Source organism: Acartia tonsa, chromosome 15, assembly GCF_053477335.1.
Source record: "Acartia tonsa isolate MP-2025a chromosome 15, ASM5347733v1, whole genome shotgun sequence".
In the NCBI taxonomy this organism is placed as follows: domain Eukaryota; kingdom Metazoa; phylum Arthropoda; class Copepoda; order Calanoida; family Acartiidae; genus Acartia; species Acartia tonsa.
Genome location: NC_137274.1, coordinates 8,565,584 through 8,587,197, shown reverse-complemented (window position 1 = coordinate 8,587,197; position 21,614 = coordinate 8,565,584). Strand labels below are relative to the sequence as shown.

Here is a 21,614-nt window from a genome sequence, read left to right as displayed (position 1 = left end):
GTTTGTATGTGTGTTTGTACCAAAGGATCTCGCTAACCGCTGAACCGATCAGATTCTCCTTAACAGGGTAGCTTCTCAAAGGTCCCGGGAAGGTTCATAATTTTTTAGGGGGGAGGGTAACACCACCCTCCCAAGAAAAATCGCCCCTGGAAAAAATACCCCCTCCAAAAAAATTGGGTTGGGGGGTTTTTAACCCCTCCCTTCCCCCAAAAATATTTTTTTTTTACTTTTCAAAAACAAATCTAAATTTTAAAACTAGGTTTTGAGATTCAACTCCCCCCTCCTCAAGGGCCCCCAGAGGCCTTCTGAGGGCGTAGAATTTAAGACTTTATGTATTTAAGACTTTGGATGATGAATACTTTAACAATTAGGTACAATTTAAAAAGGGTAAAGACTCCATAATCTTTACCACAAAGTCCGTACGTCTATTTAAGACATGCCTATCATTAAATTTTTGGACAACAATTTTTGTATGATATAATTATTCTATTCATCTGATTTTTGGAACAATGATTCTTGAGACAACAAGATACAATAGTTTAAGCAAATCATCACTATAATCAAGTTCCAGAATGTTTGTATTTCCTTGAACAAAATATTAAAATTGACTAAATTTTGAAAAAGTTTATGAACAATTTTATCTATACTTTTAAATTAATATTTTCTTATTAAGTTTTCTTATTCTGTGTTTATATTCGTTAGTTTAATCTTTTTATTCTTTTAGGGGGAGGGGGGGGGGGGTCATTTTTTTCTAGGTGTGATTTCTCTTAGTGTAGTGGTGGTACCTAGGAGAACTATATCGGTTCAGCAGTTAGCGAGATTTTTCTCTTTTTCTATTTCAAACGGTCGTTTTAATAAACAAAAATATTTTGATTAATTCTATTGCGAGCTAAAATATGACGACATTTAGAATTATCCCTTTAATTAATTTTATAAATACCACTAACTGTATCAATCCTATTATATAAAGTAGTATGGTTTTTTTGTCTGTAGCTCAAGATGTAGATCAGGGTTTAGGCTATTTTATCTATATATTTATTCCATAAGATCGTTTTAAGCTCTTTAAATATAAAGTCACTACATGCTAGAGGCGCAGCCGCTAGTATTATATAAAAGTAATGTGTTTGTATGTTTGTACCGAAGGATCTTGCTAACCGCTGAACCGATTGGGTTCATCTTAACAGGGTAGCTTCTCATAGGTCCTGGGAAGGTTTATTTAAGTTTGGGGAGGGTACATCTAAAATCTCAATGAACACCCCCCCCCCCTTAAAAAAATAATTATAATATTGTGCCTTGTTGTCTTAAGAATCATTATTCTAAAAATCAGATAAATAGAAGACTTAAAGCATAATTAAATTTGTTGTCAAAAGTGTTCAATAATTTTTTAAATTAGAGTTTTTGTTACAGAAATCAACGTTGGATATTAATAGGTCAATTTTAACATTCCTAAATTAACGATAAAAGCTATCCTTTACAGACGGACGTACTGACCAACCCTAATTATAAAAATCCTTGGCTTTTAAAAAGTAAGTTTATTCCATTTGATAAATATTTTTTGTATTAAATTTGTAAAAAAAAATCCGTCAAATTTAAGGCAAAAAATCCGTTAAAGTTAAGATTAAATTTTAGTTCTTTTTCTGAAAAATGATAATGTAATAAGAATTAACCAAGGTAAAATAAAGATTATTTTTTAAGCTAGAAGAACAACCAAGCTAATATTGCTTGATTCACTTCTACAAGAGATAATGAAGATTTTTTTTCTTTGAAATATATTTCGTTATGAAGCAGCAGTAGTTACTAATTTATAAATGTTTTCAGAAAATGTAATGTTTATATTTATTTAATTATAAAGATTATATTAAAAATCTTAAAACATAAATATTAGCAGCAGCAGCTGTGCTTGAAAGCTGCCAGGTAGATGTCTATAGTGCCCTAGCAAAATGTGGATAGATGTCACTGCTTTTGGCCTACCTATTCTATTGATGTCAGAAAAAGCCCTATACCCAACTCTTTTCTAGGGGGTTTCTTTCCCCCTTCTCTTTCTCTTTTCCTCTACTATGACGTCAATAGAATAGGTAGGCCAAAATCAGTGATATCTATCCCCATTTGCCTAGGGCACTAAACACAGCTACAGCTGCCAACCGCCGCAGCCTGATGTCAGCAGACAAACGGCGCCGGATTTTCATAAAAGGGATAGTTGCATTACGTGCATTTAACAATTTTGATTGCAAGCATAAGTTACAACATAAAAATTTTGTATAACAGTAATTAGCAATCAATTATGCACCACCAAAATAGTCATCATGCTGTTTTTGAGAAGAGGACAGCCATTTATATTGCATAAATCTAAAAAAAAATTATTTTCAAGTCTTTATATTTTTAAAAATTGAAATTCTTTCAAAGATAGTTAATTCCTATAGATGTAGTTTAAACTATTGAACAGAAAAAATACCTGGAACCTGAAATTGACACTTGACTATGAGGATGTTTCTAATATATATTTCCTTTTTACCTGGATGACCCTGACAGATTTGCTGGCATCCTGTGCCCGCCAGTGTAGAGATATTCAAAAAATTCCAACTCTCACTTATGTGTCATATCCATATTTAAAAAGTCACTCAGTTATCTTTCTCACACAGAAAATGAGATAGAAAAAAACGAAGGGAGGGATGTTCAACACCCTCCCCCCCCCCCCTCCAAACGTTATTTTCTTTTTTTTCTTTCAATTTTCACACGAGCCGTGCCTCTAAAGGGAAGAAGGGGATGGTCTGATTTTGGTTTTGAAGAGAAAAAAAAATATTAGAGGGGGAGGAATGAAATAAGATTGGAGGTACACTCCTAAAAATATAGTTGTGAATCTTCCTATGGACCTTTAAGATGCTTCACTGTAAAGAGGAACCATATTTGTTCAGCCGCTAATAAGATGATAAGCCACAGACAGGCAGACAAACATCCTATTACATTTAAATAAAGATTTTTTTATTATTGTATAAAGGTTGTGTGATTTTTTATCAAAAATTATATCAAATACAATTCCGTTTTTACGGCCTTATTTGAATGAGGGGGGGTTTGTTTTTCCCCTCATTTTTCTTTCATACATTTAGGGATTGGAAGGGATAAGAAAATGTACTATAAATGTACAACAGCCCCAATAATCATTACAAAATTACTCTTTAGATTCAAATTTTTTGGTGTAAAGTTTGGACACTGTTAGTTAATAGAACAACTAATCTAGTACCCATAATTCTAAGAGCAAATAAAACTTTGGGTACTAGATAAAAGATATAAGAGATAGAGAGACAAACAATTCAGCAAAAGCAAGATCCTTTGTTACACACAGGCAGACAGACATACACACACAAAGACTCAGAGACATCTTGTTACTTTTATATATTTAGTATATATTGAAATAATTAGTGAATATTTTTATAATAACAGAAAAACAACTCTAGGATGCAAAAAACTGTATTTAAAAGTATTTTTACTTAGAACAATTAATAATTCCTAAATTACTAATTATGGCCAAATCATTATTCTTAAATCTATAATTCAAACAATTCTGGGTGATTATAGCATGCCTGCGGCACCTGGTGGCTAAAAAAACTAGTTTTAATCTTATGATTGTACATTTCTATATTCGTAGAAAGCTGGATATAATACGATGCTAGACATAGTTTTTTCGTATGGATGAGAACCGGTTCCTATCCACCGGATTCGAATGAATACGAGAAAAAATATTAAACTTTTATGAGAAATAAGATTTGATTTGAATTCTTATTACCAAATATAACCTTACATGCTAAATACAATTGATAAATATTTCATTAAATATCGCAGCATTCAAGAGTTTTCAACATTTATATAACCTTTTGAAAATAAATATTTAAGAGGTAAATCACAATAGTTTTTTCTCACATTGTATATTAAACAGCTTTCCACAGATATAAAATGTAAAATTATAAGATTAAAACCAAGATTCCAAAGGCACAGCCTAAAAACTGATTTCAATCTTATGATTGTATATTTTATATTTGTAGAAAACTGGATATAATACAATGCAGTTTTTTTTTATGTATGAGAACCAGTTCTAATCCCTCTGATATTAATCGGTTTTGAATGAATACAAGAAATGTTTACTTTTAAGAAAAAATCCTCTAATAAGAAAGAAAGCCACAGTTAATCTGTTGTTGGCTGTATCCCTAGTAGTTTTTAAATCTGACAAGTAGTGACAAAACCTTGTCTAATCTGAGGTTTGACAGGTTTTCCTCAGGTTTTAATCTGCCCGCCCCTCATCAATCAACTCTGACATTTGATTACATTTCGTCAGATTGTAATCTGACAAAACCTGTGTTTTTGCGCAAAAAGGTACTAAAACTCAGATTACTCAGGATTTGCCGCCAAATTTTTAATCTGTCAGGGGGGATTTCAGATTATAATCTGACGAATCTGACTCAATGTGAGCAAAGTTCAGGTGATTAAGATCGTAATCTGTGATTAAATTGACCCTCAAAATTTGCCCAGTTAATCCTTTATCTGACATTTGATGACAAACAGTCATACTCTAATCTGACAATTGATGACAAACAGTCATACTCTAACCTGACTTTTGATGACAAACAGCCATACTCTAATCTGTCAATTGATGACAAACAGTCATACTCTAACCGGACTTTTGATGACAAACAATCATATTCTAATCTGGCATTTTATGACAAATGGTCATACTCCTAACTGACTTTTAGTGACAAACAGTCATACTCTAATCTGACATATGATGACAAACAGTCATACTCTAATCTGACATTTGCAGACAAACAGTCATACTCTTATCTGACATTTGATGACAAACAGTCATACTCTAATCTGACATTTGATGGCAAACAGTCATACTCTAATCTGGCATTTGATGACAAACAGTCATACTCTTATCTGACATTTGATGACAAATAGTCATACTCTAATCTGACTTTTATTGACAAAAAGTCATACTCTAATCTGACATTTGATGACAAACAGTCATACTCTTATCTGACATTTGATGACAAATAGTCATACTCTAATCTGACTTTTATTGACAAAAAGTCATACTCTAATCTGACATTTGATGACAAACAGTCATACTGTAATCTGACATTTGATGACAAACAGTCATACTGTAATCTGACATTTGATGACAAACAGTCATACTCTAATCTGATATTTGATGACAAACAGTCATACTCTAATCTGACATTTGATGACAAACAGTCATACTCTAATCTGACATTTGATGACAAATGGTCATACTCCTAACTGACTTTTAGTGACAAACAGTCATACTCTAATCTGACATTTGATGACAAAACAGTCATACTCTAATCTGACATTTGATGACAAATGGTCATTCTCCTATCTGACTTTTAGTGACAAACAGTCATACTCTAATCTGATATTTGATGACAAACTGTCATACTCTAATCTGACATTTGATGACAAATGGTCATACTCCTAACTGACTTTTAGTGACAAACAGTCATACTCTAATCTGACATTTGATGACAAACAGTCATACTCTAATCTGACATTTAATGACAAACTGTCATACTCTAATCTGACATTTGATGACAAATGGTCATACTCCTAACTGACTTTTAGTGACAAACAGTCATACTCTAATCTGACATTTGATGACAAACAGTCATACTCTAATCTGACATTTGATGACAAACAGTCATACTCTAAACTGACATTTGATGACAAACAGTCATACTCTAATCTGACATTTGATGACAAACAGTCATACTCTAATCTGAATTTTAATGACAAACGGTCATACTCTAAACTGACTTTTAGTGACAAACAGTCATACTCTAAACTGACTTTTAGTGACAAACAGTCAGGTTAGAGTATGACTGTTTGTTACTAAATCTCAGATTATCAAAAGACAGGTTAGAATATGACAGTTAAGTCATTAAAATTCATACTCTAATCTGACTTGTAATGATAAATAGTCATACTCTTTATAAAAATAATGATTGCAATAAATTCTACAAAATATAATATTAATTACACAATATATATAATAACTATAAAATTAAGTGATGGTACTCTTCAAAAGATTCTTGTTGTTCTAGTTGTGCAAATGGGTCAACAGAAGTAACTATCATAAAAGATTTTTTTATGGGACAATCTTTTAATTAAGTTATTCTATTGAAAATTGTCAAAATTTTCTCTTTCTTGGTTTCTCATTTCTTTGTTTGTGTGTTAACTGCATCAATAATAGTTCATCAATAATTTAAAAATGAATTTTAATGTAGTTTTATGATTTTCAAAACCACTTCAACAACAGACCAAAAAAATTATCAACAACCTGACATTGAAGTGATTCTAAAATTTTGTGGTAAATTATTTTTTGGCAATAGAAAAACTAATTAGACATGATTACATATCATCAAATAATATCTAAAGGGATAGTTGCATGAAGTGCATTTAAAAAGCTTGATGGCAAGCATAAGTTATAAAAATACCATCAAACATGAATAATTTTTTATTAAAATGAATAACAATCAATGAGGCACCACCCAAATACTGTTTTGTGAAAGCAGGACAGTCATTTATGTTGAATATATCCAAAAAATGTGAGTTTTAAATCTTGATATATTTAAAACTACCTGGTAGAAAATTGAAATTATTTTAAATACATGTCCTATAAATGAACTATTGAACATAAAAAATATGCAGTTCACAAAATTCAAGTTTAAATGCAATTTGTGCAACTACCCCTTTGATGCAAAAAATAAGGAAAAATTAAATACTATTAATTAGATATCTATGAATATTTAATTTAAACATTAACTAAACAATTTATTAAACTAAATAATAATAATATATCAGAAAAAAGAAAACTAACCAACACCAATATTTTTTTTGTTAATGTAGATAAGATCAAGATTTATATAGTTTCTATATTTTTTTAATGCCCCCCCCCCCCCCATCATGTTTTTTCTCTCTCATTTTGAATGTTAGACTTACAAAATTAATATTAAAATTGCACAAATATGCAACCTTAAATATAACTTTTTTTGATCAATTAATCCTGGCTGCCACCAATTTTTTTTCCTCCAAACACAAAGTAATATTAAAAATAAGCTTACCAAAATCTTTTTTTAAAGGCCTAAGTATAATCTGTACTGCTAACTTTAATTGTACATGTGTGTCTGTCTGTCTTTATTTCTGTATGTTGGTCTGTCTGTCTGTTTGTACATATGTCTGTCTATTTGTCTGTCAGTTTGTCTTTCCATCTGACTATTTATCCTAGTTTCTATCTTTATTGTATTTTATTCTTGTTTTCAGTATGAACTAAATTTTGTTAAGGATAAGACAATAGACAATAAATTGGTGAAAGGAACCCTGCAAGTAATACAAAGCTTCAAATGCAGAAAGACTGCAACAAGTAGACCCAGTACCCCAAACAAAAAAGTTCTAGGCATTTCAAAATTACATTTTATCTTCAATAAAAATTTTGAAAGATTTTCATTGGTTATAAAAGAAATTACAATATTAAATTGTGTTGCCTATACACAAAAAAATAACCTCATCTTTGTCAGAACTTAGGTTGCCGGTAACTGATAACTTTTTTACAATAAAAACACCACTTTTCATAGTCAAAATCTCTGGTTAAATTTGCACTTATAAGCATAAAATCATAATGGAAACAAATGAAACTATAATATAAGCTGAGTTGTGATTGGTCATGGAGCTGATTCAGCCTTCTGATTGGCTGGAAATTCTACAGTACTCTCAGTATGATGTAAGTTAAACTTAATTTTTTTTCATGATTTTGACTATAAAAATGGGTATTTTTTTAAAAATATAATTAGTTACTGGCAACCTAAATTTATGACAAAAATAAGCTTATAATTTTGTTTCTAGGCTATGTAGTTTAATTCAAAAGTTTTTAACATGAGCATTGTAAATCTTTCAAAATTTTCATTGTACATAAATATCATTTTAAAATGACTACAACTTATTTATTATTGAAGCTAAAGGCTTCAAATTTGGGGTAATGGATCTATGTGTGGCAGTCTTTTTGCAGTTAGATAGGTGTATTTCTTGCACAGTTCCTTTAAGAACATCAATTACATCTGAACAATAAGCCGCTTTATAGGTGAGTATTCTAGCAAAAAGGTTTTGATGCTGTTGGAATGTAAAACCCAATCAATGATTTTAAAGAAGATCCTAAGATTTTAAGCCAACAAAGTAGATATTATGGGACCACTATAATTTCCAGTCTACTCTCTCTGTGTTTTTTTCAAATCTCCATTTAATTGTAAATAGACAGAGAAAAAAACTTAATATTTGGGGAGAGAGGGGACATTTGACTGTAAATTACACTTTTACACTAGGTTGTGTAGCCGATATGGTTCTACTTTGCAGTGAATAGTTATAGGTCTAGGGAAGAATTTTAAATATTTGGGAGTAGGGTATCTACACACTTCAAATAAAAAACGACTCCACCCACCCCCCCTCAAAAAAAAAAAAAAATAATTCTTAGAGTCTTCTATGGGCAAGTTCCTAGTTCTTAAATTAAAGTAAAAGTATCTCTGACTGTGTATCTTAAAATCTGTCTGTTACCGGGTAGATTCTCAGAGTGTTTATACCTAATTTTGGGGAGGGTACCAACACTCTCCTAAAAGAAATAGCCAATAGAAAAAAATAACTCCCCCTCCCTCCCCCGCTCCAACTTCCGCTGTTATCTAGTGGGATAGCTGCTAGTATATTGTTATTGCAGAAAGACAGAATAATTTAACTAGTATTGATCCAATACTGTATTCTTTGATTTCACGAAGTTTAAGGTATTTTTTCAGGGATAAGACAATGGCCAAAAAATTTATGTACATAAGTCCCAAATGTTGATAAACAAAATTACCCCTTCTGTAGATTATAATTAGTGGTTAAAACATTTGGACACAGACATTTAATAAACCAAACAATTAAAATTTAATAAAAGTCCCTAAAGTTGTTGTGCCAATGAATGAGAAAATGTTATTATAAAACTTTGGGGACTAGTGTAATAAACAGTTATAATCCCCTCCTACCCTTGTATGTATCTCAGAAAGTTTTAACAGGAATTCAAGGAATAGATCAATGACATTACATTTATTCAAATCCCCAATGATGATAAACAAGATAAACTACCGGAGAATAAGTTAATTGGTTGAAAAATTTTAAATGTACTAGTTTAGAAAAAAAATCCAAATTCAAGTGTTTGAGCCAACGGAAGAAAACTTTGGGTACCAGCATAATTTAAAGCCCAATGCCCTTCCCTGTCTGTCATAAAAGTTTAAATGTTATACATTTCTTTTCTAATTTTTGTAAATTTGTTAGTTTTATTTCTTGTTTCTCTATCCCTGTATCCCTAATGAAATAAGGAAACAAGGATGACAACATACACAAACACGAAGCATTAATTCAAACATTAATATTTGTACTAATTAATACAAAATAAAATGGTTTAAGAGGATGTGTGGTCGTTTATAGTGTTGCTTCGCTTTCCCAGAATAAAGTTTAAAATGAACAGAACATTTTAACATGTCTACAGTAACAATAGAATTTAATCATTACGCACGGACATACAGACCCTAATTATACATAAGTTTTACTTGTGACGAGAAAACATGGTTGGCAACATACAGTAGCAAAGCTCCAAAGGTGACAGAACAACCAAATATTAAAAGTAGAATCTAAAACAAATTTAAAAAAACAGGGGTATAGTCCCTTTCGTTGCACCGCCTCTTAAGGGGCGTTTCGTCGTATTTTCACAGTAGATTTTCTCCTATCTCTAGTCCCTGCGGGGGGTTCTAACCCTGCTTGGCAATCACCTAACCGAACCTAACATAACCTAAAATAACATATAAAAAGCTACTGTGAAAAACGACAAAACGCCCCTTAAGTGGCGTTGCCACGAAAGAGACTATACCCAAAAACAGTGGCTGTAGCCAGGTAGGGAGAGGACATTTGGCTGTTTACTACTTAAGTCCCCAAAGTCTTATTATTACGTTTTCTTATTCGTTGACTTTATAACTTTGGGGACTTGAATTTGATTGGTTGGTTCAGAAAGTTGAGTGTCCAAACATTTTAACCTTTAATTGATATCTACAGAAGGGGTAATTATGTGTCCATCATTGGGTATGTCAATTTATTGGCCATTGACTTATCCTTTATGATCCCTAAATAGTAGCATAGCTTTGCATTAGCAACAATTGTTTTTTTTCTGTAATCCAGGTCAGTCTGTCCGTATGTACATTGTATACGGATAGCTGGTTTCATTAATTTAAAAATGTTATTATTGTCATATTGATTTTAAACTTTTCATGATGATTCCTAACAGTAAAATACGATCCAAGATGTTCTATTATTTTGACAGAATTTGTACAAAAAATGTTGAACATTCAATGCGTTTTTACTCTATAAAAGTGCATGTTTGTCATTCTTGTCCAAAGTAAAGCTACTGTTATCATGCCGTAAATTTGTTTACTGGAAGGTTTCAAGTAAGGGTGTGCAAACTTTTTAAAAGGGGAGGGGGAATACCCAGTTTGAAAATTTAGATTGCGCAACAATAATAACAAGCATGGCAACATCCATAAGAAACGACGCACAAAACTTTATAATTATAGAAAGGATGGGCAGCTGATAAAAAAAGAAAAAATATGTATGAAATAGATTTAAGTAACCAGTATTTGTGTCTTGTGTTTGCTGTCATGCAATGCCTGAATAGAGTTATGGACGGACTGATGTACAAAGAGATAGAACCTAGTAATGGTGTCTAACTTTTTATCTTTGTGGCGTAACAAAAATCAAAGGACGAGAGGAAAGGTGGGAAAAGAAACCCATAAAAAAAGAGATTGATTTTTGTTACGTCACAAAGATAAAAAGTTAGACACTATTACTAAGTTCAAAGAGATTAGCTTTGCTACAAAATAGAAATGTCAAAAAGTTCAAATTATTAATATCCCTATTAAAACTGTTTCTCCTTTCAATTTCAATGTATTCAATGTGTTGACTATATAGCTTTTAAAATGATACTCTGGGCTGACATATTATCGACAATCTATTTTTCAGGGATGCTAGATTAATTTTAAAAACTTATAACATTAATCCAGGAATCATAAGGGATAAGACAATTGACAGAATATTGATAAACGCAACGCCTCTAATGATGATAAATAAACACAGTTCGGGGAATGAGGGGCAATAGGACTGTTAATTACACAAGTAAACAAAGTTTTAAAATCACCTTTGCTCGTTAGATTACAAACTTTGGGTACTATTATTAAATATGGATTGGTTAATTCTTTGAAATGTTTCAACTGATAATTTTAATCTACAGAAATGGTTATTTGGTTTATCAATTAATTGTGTTTGTCTTGTCCCTTAAGATCCCTGACACTTTCCCCTTCTGAAGAATAAAATCATTGATAACAAATTTTGGACAAAGCAATCAAAACCAAAAATCAATAAAGGTTTTTAACACAACAACTACGATAACGTGGTTATAAAACTTTAGGTACTAGTGTAATTTACAGTCCAATGGTCCCTCCCTCTCTATGTGATGCTAAAAAAAATACATAAATAAAACGTTTTAAGTAATAATGCCTAACAAACAGCAACCCATTAGAACTATATCCAATTGTACCACCATTGTCTAAAAGTCGCAGCTATGCATGGTAGTTGCGCCTGTAAATGGGCCAAGGCATTCCCCATACCTTCACTATTCGTATCATGTTTTCGACATAGCAGCAAAAGGTATTATTTTTAACGTCTCTATAACGCAGTATGACCAGACTCGAACCCTACACCTCCCTGGCAGCAAGCAGGCTCGGTTATTAATATAATTAAAATGGGTCTTTTTTTGCTGCGCTAATTATGATCATAATTTTACTTGATTAATATAAAATTGTTAGCTGTTTACTTTAAAAAGCGAAGCTTTTCTATAATTAGGGTCGGTCCGTCCGTCCGAGATAGATAGCTTTTAATCGTTAATTTAGGCATGTTAGAGTTGTCTTATCGATTTCAAATTTTGCATGATGATTCCTGTAGTAGTTAGGTACGATTTAAAAACCATGGCAACTCTATAATCATTACCAGAATGTCCGTACGTCCATTTTAAACATGTTGATTTTTCTACTTTTTTAACAAAAATTTTTATGTGATCTAATTATCCGTTTGATCTGATTTTTTGTATATTGATTCCTGGGAGAACAAAGAACAATAGTATAAGCGAATCAACTCTATAATCAAGTCCTAAAAATGTAAGTATGTTCATAAACATTATCCTGTATCAAGCAGTTTTCCAACAAATTTACTTAAATTTTGCTTCGACTCTTTCGATACTTTTATATTCCGATTATTCAGTTCAGACACTAATGTTCGTTTGTCCTAACGTTTCAGTGCTTCGCTTTTATGGATGTTTTCATCCTTGTTCTGCACTATTTTACAGAGAGAGAGAGGGGACAATGAGCTGTTTAATACACTAGTCTCCAATTTTTTATAATAACGTTTTCTTATTCGTTGGCTTAACAACTTTGGGGACTTTAAATGAATTTTGATTGGTTTATTTATTAAATTATCAAAACGTTTCAACCACTAATGATAATCTACAGATGGGGTAATTTTGTGTATTACCATTTGGGATGTACATCAATTTATTGGCCAGTGTCTTTTCCCTTAAGATCCCTGATTATTTCAGGACATAATACAAGGACGTCCAAGCTTAATTTTTTGGGAGGGGGGTTAAAATGAGGCCCTTTGAAGATCAGGGGGGATGAAGTTGGGATCTAATGTACTTTAATCAAAAGAAAAGCTATACTACTCATAGATGCATTGTTCATGTTAATAAATATAGAGATAGAATAAACTATATCTGCGCTACTTTAATTTTTTCCAAAATAAGGTGTAAATGTTGTCCTTGTTAAATGCGTGCGTGTGGTTAATTTACATAACAAATCTAAGTGGAGTAGGGATAGATAAACGAAAAAACAATGATATGCAGTAAAGTGTAAGTATTTGTGTTTTATGTTTCTCTATTAATTACTTGACACTTAATATACTAGCGGCTGCATCCCTAACATTTAGGAGCTTTGTATTTGAAGGGGTAGGGAGGAAACAAAATATCATAAAACCATTCTAAAAAGTAAAACCAATGTGAAGATTTTCTAAAATAAAGAACTCAATCGGTTCGGTAGCTTTCAAAATCTTGAGTTACAAACAAACAAAAACCTTACTACTTTATTTAATAGGACAAGCTCGAATAGCTTTATGTCGCGCACTTTATATAGCAGCATAAACCATTTTTAACATCTCTAGTTATAACACGCAGTTAGGCCAAGATTCCAACATTCCCGGCAATTGTCATATAATTATTGAAAATTCAACTTTTAGTTTTTAGAATATTAGTCTCTGTGAAAATATATATAAACAATCCATATAGTCAATTGGTCAAAAATAAAGCTAAAACCTAACCTAAGATTAAAAAACAAAACAGGTTTAAAATGATTGTTTTTTTAATTCATTACATTTAAACTTAACTTAGATAAAGTTTGTGAATATGTGTAGACACATTTAAAGATAAATCAACCTTAGTACTAATTTTTTTTAAGGAAGGTGGTATTCCTAAAAAAAAAGTTTTTATGTAATTTAATGTAAAATATTTGATATATTTTCTTTCCAATGTTTGAATATTCAAATAGTACACAAATAATTAGATTTATATCCCCTTTCCATTGCTTTATTTCTTTTAACCAAACCCAAGCCATATATTTTGACTCCGCCCATTTCCTTCCTTACAACCAAATCGTTTTCAACAACATTATATGCACGGATTTTACATTACATGAAAGAAGAATTATTTACGGAATTATTCTTACCTCTCAGTCACTCCAAAAAGACCATGTTGACTTTTTTTGTTCTAGATATTTTGGACTCTTTGATTATAGGATTTAAGAATTATCATTAAACATTACTAAATAAACAATCCAAATTCAAACCTTTTATTTTCAGTATTTGAATCAAATTGTTTAAAAGCACTATTTAAATTAACATTATATCATAATTTGAACTTCTTTTTGGTTTCAATCAACTTATTATTTTTATACAAAACTCCCTATTGCTCTTCACTCACTCATTTTGTTAAATCACCATTACACATACACACATACTGTCGTAGTTCACACCGCGCCGGTCGGCCAAATACTGACTTCAAACGCTTCCCTTTTTAAACCCCTACCCCATTTATAAACAAACTAAGGTGTAATAGGGAGAAATCTAATTAAACAAGAATGACATCCATCCAAAGCAAGTTAAATTTTAATTGAAAGGTCCTTGGTATAAAAAAGTGTCAATTATATGTTTGTATTTAAAATTGTCTGCAATTTGATGCTTTACATGATTTTACGTTATGTTCGAGAACCATTTCAAATCCATATTATAGAAAGGTTTCCGCGGATAATAAATGGAAAAATTGCAAGATTAAAACAAGTTTTGTTAGCCCCAAGGGACCAAAGTTCTTTGCCAACAAAACATGAGATAACATTTAAATATTCGTGGAAAATTTTCTGCAATAAAATGTCATACATGATTCTTCAGTATTCCGGTTCTAATCCAGCGGATATTAATTGGTTTCGAAGCCATACTGGAAATGTATTATAAAGATATAAAAAAAAACTATTCCAAGATTATGTTTAGGGAGTTTTTATTGTTATTTTTTTTGTTAGTCCGAGCATTTGACCTTGAGTATAAAAACACTAGTGTTAATCTTATTATTTTTCATTTCAATATCCGCGGAAAACTGTATATAATACAAAGTGACAGGAACAAACATTATAAATATTTGTAAATACATTATATTCTCTAGTATTTGACAATAAGTTTGTTAGTAGCGAAGCGACTCTATAATTCGCTTTGTCTGTCCGTCCGAAGGTCTGTCTTTTCGTCCGTCCGTCGGTCCGTCTGTCTGTCCGTCCGTAACGCTATGGTGGAAACGAGTTTTTCTCGGCTCCTATTCAAAATAGACAGCTGAAATTTTTAGTGAAGATTCCCACTATATAAACCCATCTAATATATACATTGTTTTGTCCATCTGTCTGGTATTTTGGGTGCTAGATCGATTCCTATATTTTTACGTTTTTGTGATTTTCTCAACTTCTTTTCAAGATAGAGGGCTGAAATTTTTAGGTAATAATCAATTTTACATTCTACATATTTTCGCCAAGTTTTATTATGATTTGGTGTGCTAGATCGATTTCTAGATGTTTGTTTAGGTTTTCGTGATTTTCTCTTTTCCTTTTCAGGATTGACAGCTGAAATTATCAGGGTTTGACACTGCTCTATATTAATTTTTTCCCGATATCCCTTCATAATTTTTAAGCTTAGCTACTTATGGATGTTATCACCCTTGTTAGTAGCGAAGCTACTCTATAATTCACTTTGTTAGTAGCGAAGCTACTATATAATTCGCTTTGTCTGTCCGTCCGTTCCGTCCATCCGTCTGTAAATCAATAACGCTATGGGGGAAACGTGATTTTCTCGGCTCCTAATTGAGATAGACAGCTGAAATTATTAGCAAAAATATGACATATGCGCATCTAATCTATACATTGTTTTGTCTGTCTGTCTATTAATTGGGGTGCTAGATCGTTTCCTAGATTTTTACGTTTTTGCAATTTTCTCAATTCCTGTTCAAGATGGAATTTTCAGGGATTAAATGAATTCAATTTTTACATATTTCCATCAAGTTTTATTAAGATGCCTTTATTGGTTGGGGTGCTAGATCGATTCCTAGATTTTTAGGTTTTCATGATTTTTTTTCAATCCCTATACATGATAGACATCTGAAGTTTAAACTCTACATATTTTCATATTATTATTTTCAGATTATTTTCATTTTATTACGATACCCTTTTTGGTTTGGGGTGCTAGATCGATTCCTAGTTTTTAAAGTTTTTGTGATTTTCTTGTTTAACTCCTGTTCAAGATAAACGGGTGGAATTTTAGTGATTAAATAAAAAAGTCATCATTCTACATATTTCGATCAAGTTTTATAAAGGCTTACTATGGTTGGGGTGCTAACACGAATTTTGATTTTAACGTTTTTCTTATTAACTTAATGCTTCAAAAAACCATCATACATTTTTAAAAGGTTTCATGATTTTTATTTTTGAAGTGTTTTTATAACATACTCTATATACATCATTTTTCCCAGATGTCTATTCATAATTTTAGTGCTTCACTACTTATGGATGTTGCCATCCTTGTTTCATTAGTAGTATTTTATCTTTCTGAGCGAATAAGGAAAACAAAGATGACAACATCCATAAGTAGCAAAGCTCAAAAATGATGAAGGGATATCAGAAAAATTTGAATATAGAGTAGTGACATACAATAAACATTAAACTTTATAAAATAGAAAATCATGAAACCTTTAAAATCATGCAACTGTGGTATCCCCTCCCTACTTTCCCTGGTTGTAGAGTCGCTTCGCTCTAAGCTAGGTCTGTCCCCAAATCCCTGTATAGAGGGGCGAAGCCATGCAAGTCCCTTCCCAAGGAATAAACTCATTTCTTTAATTGTGGCAAATTATTCTGATTCTTTAACCATAACGATTAGTCTACGGCTGGCTCCCTCCATCCCTGCCAGGGCTGAAGGGAACTAATCCTGACTTGTATGTATATGCCTATTGTAATCTATATGTTTGATATAACTATCCCATTATCCATGTATTTGTGTTATTGATTGTTAGTAATTTTCTGACCGTTGTTGAATAAACACGCTCTGTAAATCTGTATTTTGTTTGGTGACATATAGAGAAGCAAAGCTTCTCTACATAACTTATCAACCTCTGTTCTCCACGGCTGTCGTGTTCGGATCCCAGCAGCTGCCAGCGGTTGGCGGCTACTACACAACCTTTAAATTCATGAAAATTAAAAATCCAGGAATCGATCTAGCACCGCAATTGATAAACAAATCTTAATGAAACTTGATGGAAAAATGTAGAATATGAGCATATTCAAACCCTGATAATTTCAGCCGTCAATCCTGAATAAGTTTACACTCTACATATTTCCAGCAAGTTTTATTAGGATATGTTAATTGGTTGGGGTGCTAAATTGATTCCTAGTTTTTTAAGTTTGCGTGATTTTCTTGACTCCTGTTCAAGATAAACGGCTGTAATTTTATGGATTAATTAGGTCAACATTCTACATATCTTTACTAAGTTTATAAAGACTTGCTATTGGTTTGATGCTAGATCTATTCTTAGATTTCACATTTTTCTTATTAGCTTTCTGCTTCAAAAGACCACTATACATTTTTAAAAGGTTTTGTGATTTATTTTATTTAAGTTCTTTTATGACATACTCTATAGTTTATTTTATCCATATATCTAACCATAATTTTTTAGATTCCCTACTTATGGATGTTTGCATCCTTGTTGTTTAATATAACTGCGAATTTTTAAACTCCCTGATATAAATAATTGTTAAAATCCGTTAGGTTATAAATGAAAAACTCACTGTATTTACAATTTGTTTTAAAATTCACTTTAATATGAAAGATTTTCAATCAAAGATACTAAAGAATCAAACAAAGATGCTAATGTTCTTGTAATGAAGCTTTCTATAAAAACTAGTGGACGTGCCCATAGCATCTAGTGGCTCTGTATTCAAGGAAAAGAGCTCAATTACAGACAAATAGCATGAAACCATTACTATACTTTAGTTTTGAAAGAAAATCGTCTAGATTACCATCCCGGAACCGATGTGAAGCTTCTCCTCTACCCTCCTACTGTATGAATGAAGTGAACAATAAACAAGTTCTATGTTAGCAACCTAAATTGACAACAAATTTTCCCCTGTCATAATATCCACGTATATTCTACATGCGTTATCCTTTAATCATCTACATATATAAGGAAAGTTAATGTTTACATACCTAAATTTTAGACTTTATTGTACAAATGCTATGCTTATAACATTACACCCTATCATCCAAGGAAAAATTACTTTAAAAAGTGAATGAGACAATCCTATTATATCAAGTAATAATTTTTTGCAGCTTTAAATTTAGTTCTTAATTCTAGAGAAGCTTCATTTAGGTTCAGGCATGGCTGTAAGCTGTTCAATTTTTATTTCAAAGACTGTATGGTGTAAAAGTATTTTTCTGATCCTCTTTATCCTTCCCAATACTGAGAACCTAGATGCTAGGGGATCAACCGCTAGTTAAATCATTAAAAAATATTTTTTTTAATAATGCGGTTAAATGAATTAATGTCATATATGACTTTTGGTAACAATGTGTCAGATATGGTGATTGCCCCAACTCTGACTCTATGTCATTAAATGTCATATCTGACTTTTGTTAACAATGTGTCAGATATGGTAATTGCCCCAACTCTGACTCTATGTCACTAAAAGTCATATATGACATTTGGTAACAATGTGTCAGATTATATAATTTCCTCAACTCTGACTCTATGTTACTAAATATCATATATGACTTTTGGTGATATTGTGTCAGATTAGGTAATTTTCTCAACTCTGACTCTATGTCACTAAATGTCATATCTGGCTTTTAGCAACAATGTGTCAGATTAGGTAATTTTCTCAACTCTGACTCTATTTCACTAAATGTCATATATGACTTTTGGTAACATTGTGTCAGATTAGGTAATTTCCCCAACTCTGACTCTATGTCACTAAATGTCATATATGACTTTTAGTGATATTGTGTCAGATTAGGTAATGTTCTCAACTCTGACTCTATTTCACTAAATGTCATATATGACATTTGGCAATAATGTGTCAGATTAGGTAATTTCCCCAACTCTGACTCTATGTCACTAAATGTCATATATGACTTTTAGTGATATTGTGTCAGATTAGGTAATTTCCCCAACTCTGACTCTATGTCACTAAATGTCATATATGACTTTTAGTGATATTGTGTCAGATTAGGTAATTTTCTCAACTCTGACTCTATTTCACTAAATGTCATATATGACTTTTGGCAATAATGTGTCAGATTAGGTAATTTCCTCAACTCTGACTCTATGTCACTAAATGTCATATATGACTTTTAGTGATATTGTGTCAGATTAGGTAATTTCCCCAACTCTGACTCTATGTCACTAAATGTCATATATGACTTTTAGTAAAATTGTGTCAGATTAGGTAATTTCCCCAACTCTGACTCTATGTCACTAAATGTCATATATAACTTTTAGTGATATTGTGTCAGATTAGGTAGTTTCCCCAACTCTGACTCTATGTCACTAAATGTCATATATGACTTTTAGTGATATTGTGTCAGATTAGGTAATTTTCCCAACTCTGACTCTATTTCACTAAATGTCATATATGACTTTTGGCAATAATGTGTCAGATTAGGTAATTTCCCCAACTCTGACTCTATGTCACTAAATGTCATATATGACTTTTAGTGATATTGTGTCAGATTAGGTAATTTCCCCAACTCTGACTCTATGTCACTAAATGTCATATATGACTTTTAGTGATATTGTGTCAGATTAGGTAATTTTCCCAACTCTGACTCTATTTCACTAAATGTCATATATGACTTTTGGCAATAATGTGTCAGATTAGGTAATTTCCCAACTCTGACTCTATTTCACTAAATGTCATATATGACTTTTGGCAATAATGTGTCAGATTAGGTAATTTCCCCAACTCTGACTCTATGTCACTAAATGTCATATATGACTTTTAGTGATATTGTGTCAGATTAGGTAATTTCCCCAACTCTGACTCTATGTCACTAAATGTCATATATGACTTTTAGTGATATTGTGTCAGATTAGGTAATTTTCTCAACTCTGACTCTATTTCACTAAATGTCATATATGACTTTTGGCAATAATGTGTCAGATTAGGTAATTTCCTCAACTCTGACTCTATGTCACTAAATGTCATATATGACTTTTAGTAACATTGTGTCAGATTAGGTAATTTCCCCAACTCTGACTCTATGTCACTAAATGTCATATATGACTTTTAGTGATATTGTGTCAGATTAGGTAATTTCCCCAACTCTGACTCTATGTCACTAAATGTCATATATGACTTTTAGTGATATTGTGTCAGATTAGGTAATTTCCCAACTCTGACTCTATTTCACTATGTCATATATGACTTTTGGCAATAATGTGTCAGATTAGGTAATTTCCCCAACTCTGACTCTATGTCACTAAATGTCATATATGACTTTTAGTAACATTGTGTCAGATTAGGTAATTTCCCCAACTCTGACTCTATGTCACTAAATGTCATATATGACTTTTAGTGATATTGTGTCAGATTAGGTAATTTCCCCAACTCTGACTCTATGTCACTAAATGTCATATATGACTTTTGGTGATATTGTGTCAGATTTGTTTGCATTGCCAAAAATGAGAAAATAACCTGACATAATGTCACTAAATTTCAGATTGAAATCTGAACTTTGGTCAAATTTTGTCATATCTGAACTTTGGTAACAAAGAGTCATATTGAGACAGATTTAAATCTGAAATCTAGTGACTGTGGTTTTCTAATCTGACCGAAAAGGGGTAAAAACTACTAGGGTATACTAGATACCCATTCTTGACTATAATATAGAGTTATAGAGTTGCTATGCTTGATATAATATCATATATTATTAGTATGGTTTTATTCAAAAATTTTTTGCAGAAAATTTAACATGTATGAACTGTATACCTAAAGTCAAATAAAAGTAAATATTCCTTTGAATTTTTAGATAAATTAATGATTTTTATAAAACCATGCTAAACATGATTTTTCATCATGGCTTAGAACCTGTTTGTATTCAGTGGAAATTAATTGGATTCTAAGTCATGATGGAAAAGGTTTACAAACATATATATGTATAAGTACTAAAATATAAAGTAATAATTAGTGTTACAGTACAGTTTTATCATTAAAAGTTTCAAATTAAATTTGAATATAATTCTCATTAGATTTTATGGTTAATTTAGACCAATTTGATTTCTTTGTTATTTTACAACATATCATCATACACAATATAGGTTAATATAGAGCATGGCAATATAGTTGTATAATGTTTAATGAATATCACACCTTAACCTAATACAATCAAGAAATAATAGTAAAAAACTTGATAAATCTCCATATAAAGAATCCAACCATAGATTTTAGAATTTAGAATTTTAAGATACTTTTAAGATGCCTTTTAAATAATTGATCCATCAGGAAACAGCGTAAAGTGCCTCCAAAAAAATGACCTCATACAATGAAATGACCAATGATAGGCCAGTATACATTGTAATTGACCAAATTCATACTGGCCTCTCATTGGCCATTTTATTGTTTAACATAATTTTTTTAGAGGCACTTTAAGCTGTTTCATCCATCAGACTTACCACTAAAAATATTCATTTAACTTTTTAAGTTTTAAACAATTTTGCTTTCACAGAAAAGCTAAAAATTTGAATACAATATATAGATAACATAGAATAAGTAAGAGAGTTAGTAATATGTAATGTCTAATCATTTCTTTGAAATATTGAAGATTTTGAGAGAAGGAACTCTGGAGAATTAGTGAGCTGA

General features: G+C 31.4%; 2 protein-coding genes across 3 annotated transcripts in view; both read left to right on the top strand.

Annotated features, from left to right (window-relative positions):
• The first annotated feature begins 1,706 nt into the window (after positions 1-1,706).
• LOC145306743 (uncharacterized) overlaps positions 1,707-21,614 on the top strand; it is a 53,514-nt gene continuing 33,606 nt past the window's right edge. For both annotated transcript variants that reach the window (XM_080149035.1, XM_080149034.1), the window contains exon 1: positions 1,707-1,745. The gene's annotated coding sequence lies outside the window, so the exon portion shown is untranslated. The remainder of the gene's footprint in view (positions 1,746-21,614) is intronic.
• The window catches only part of LOC145306744 (OCIA domain-containing protein 1-like), a 369,294-nt gene continuing 349,387 nt past the window's right edge, over positions 1,708-21,614 (top strand). The window contains exon 1 of the mRNA XM_080149036.1: positions 1,708-1,744. The gene's annotated coding sequence lies outside the window, so the exon portion shown is untranslated. The remainder of the gene's footprint in view (positions 1,745-21,614) is intronic.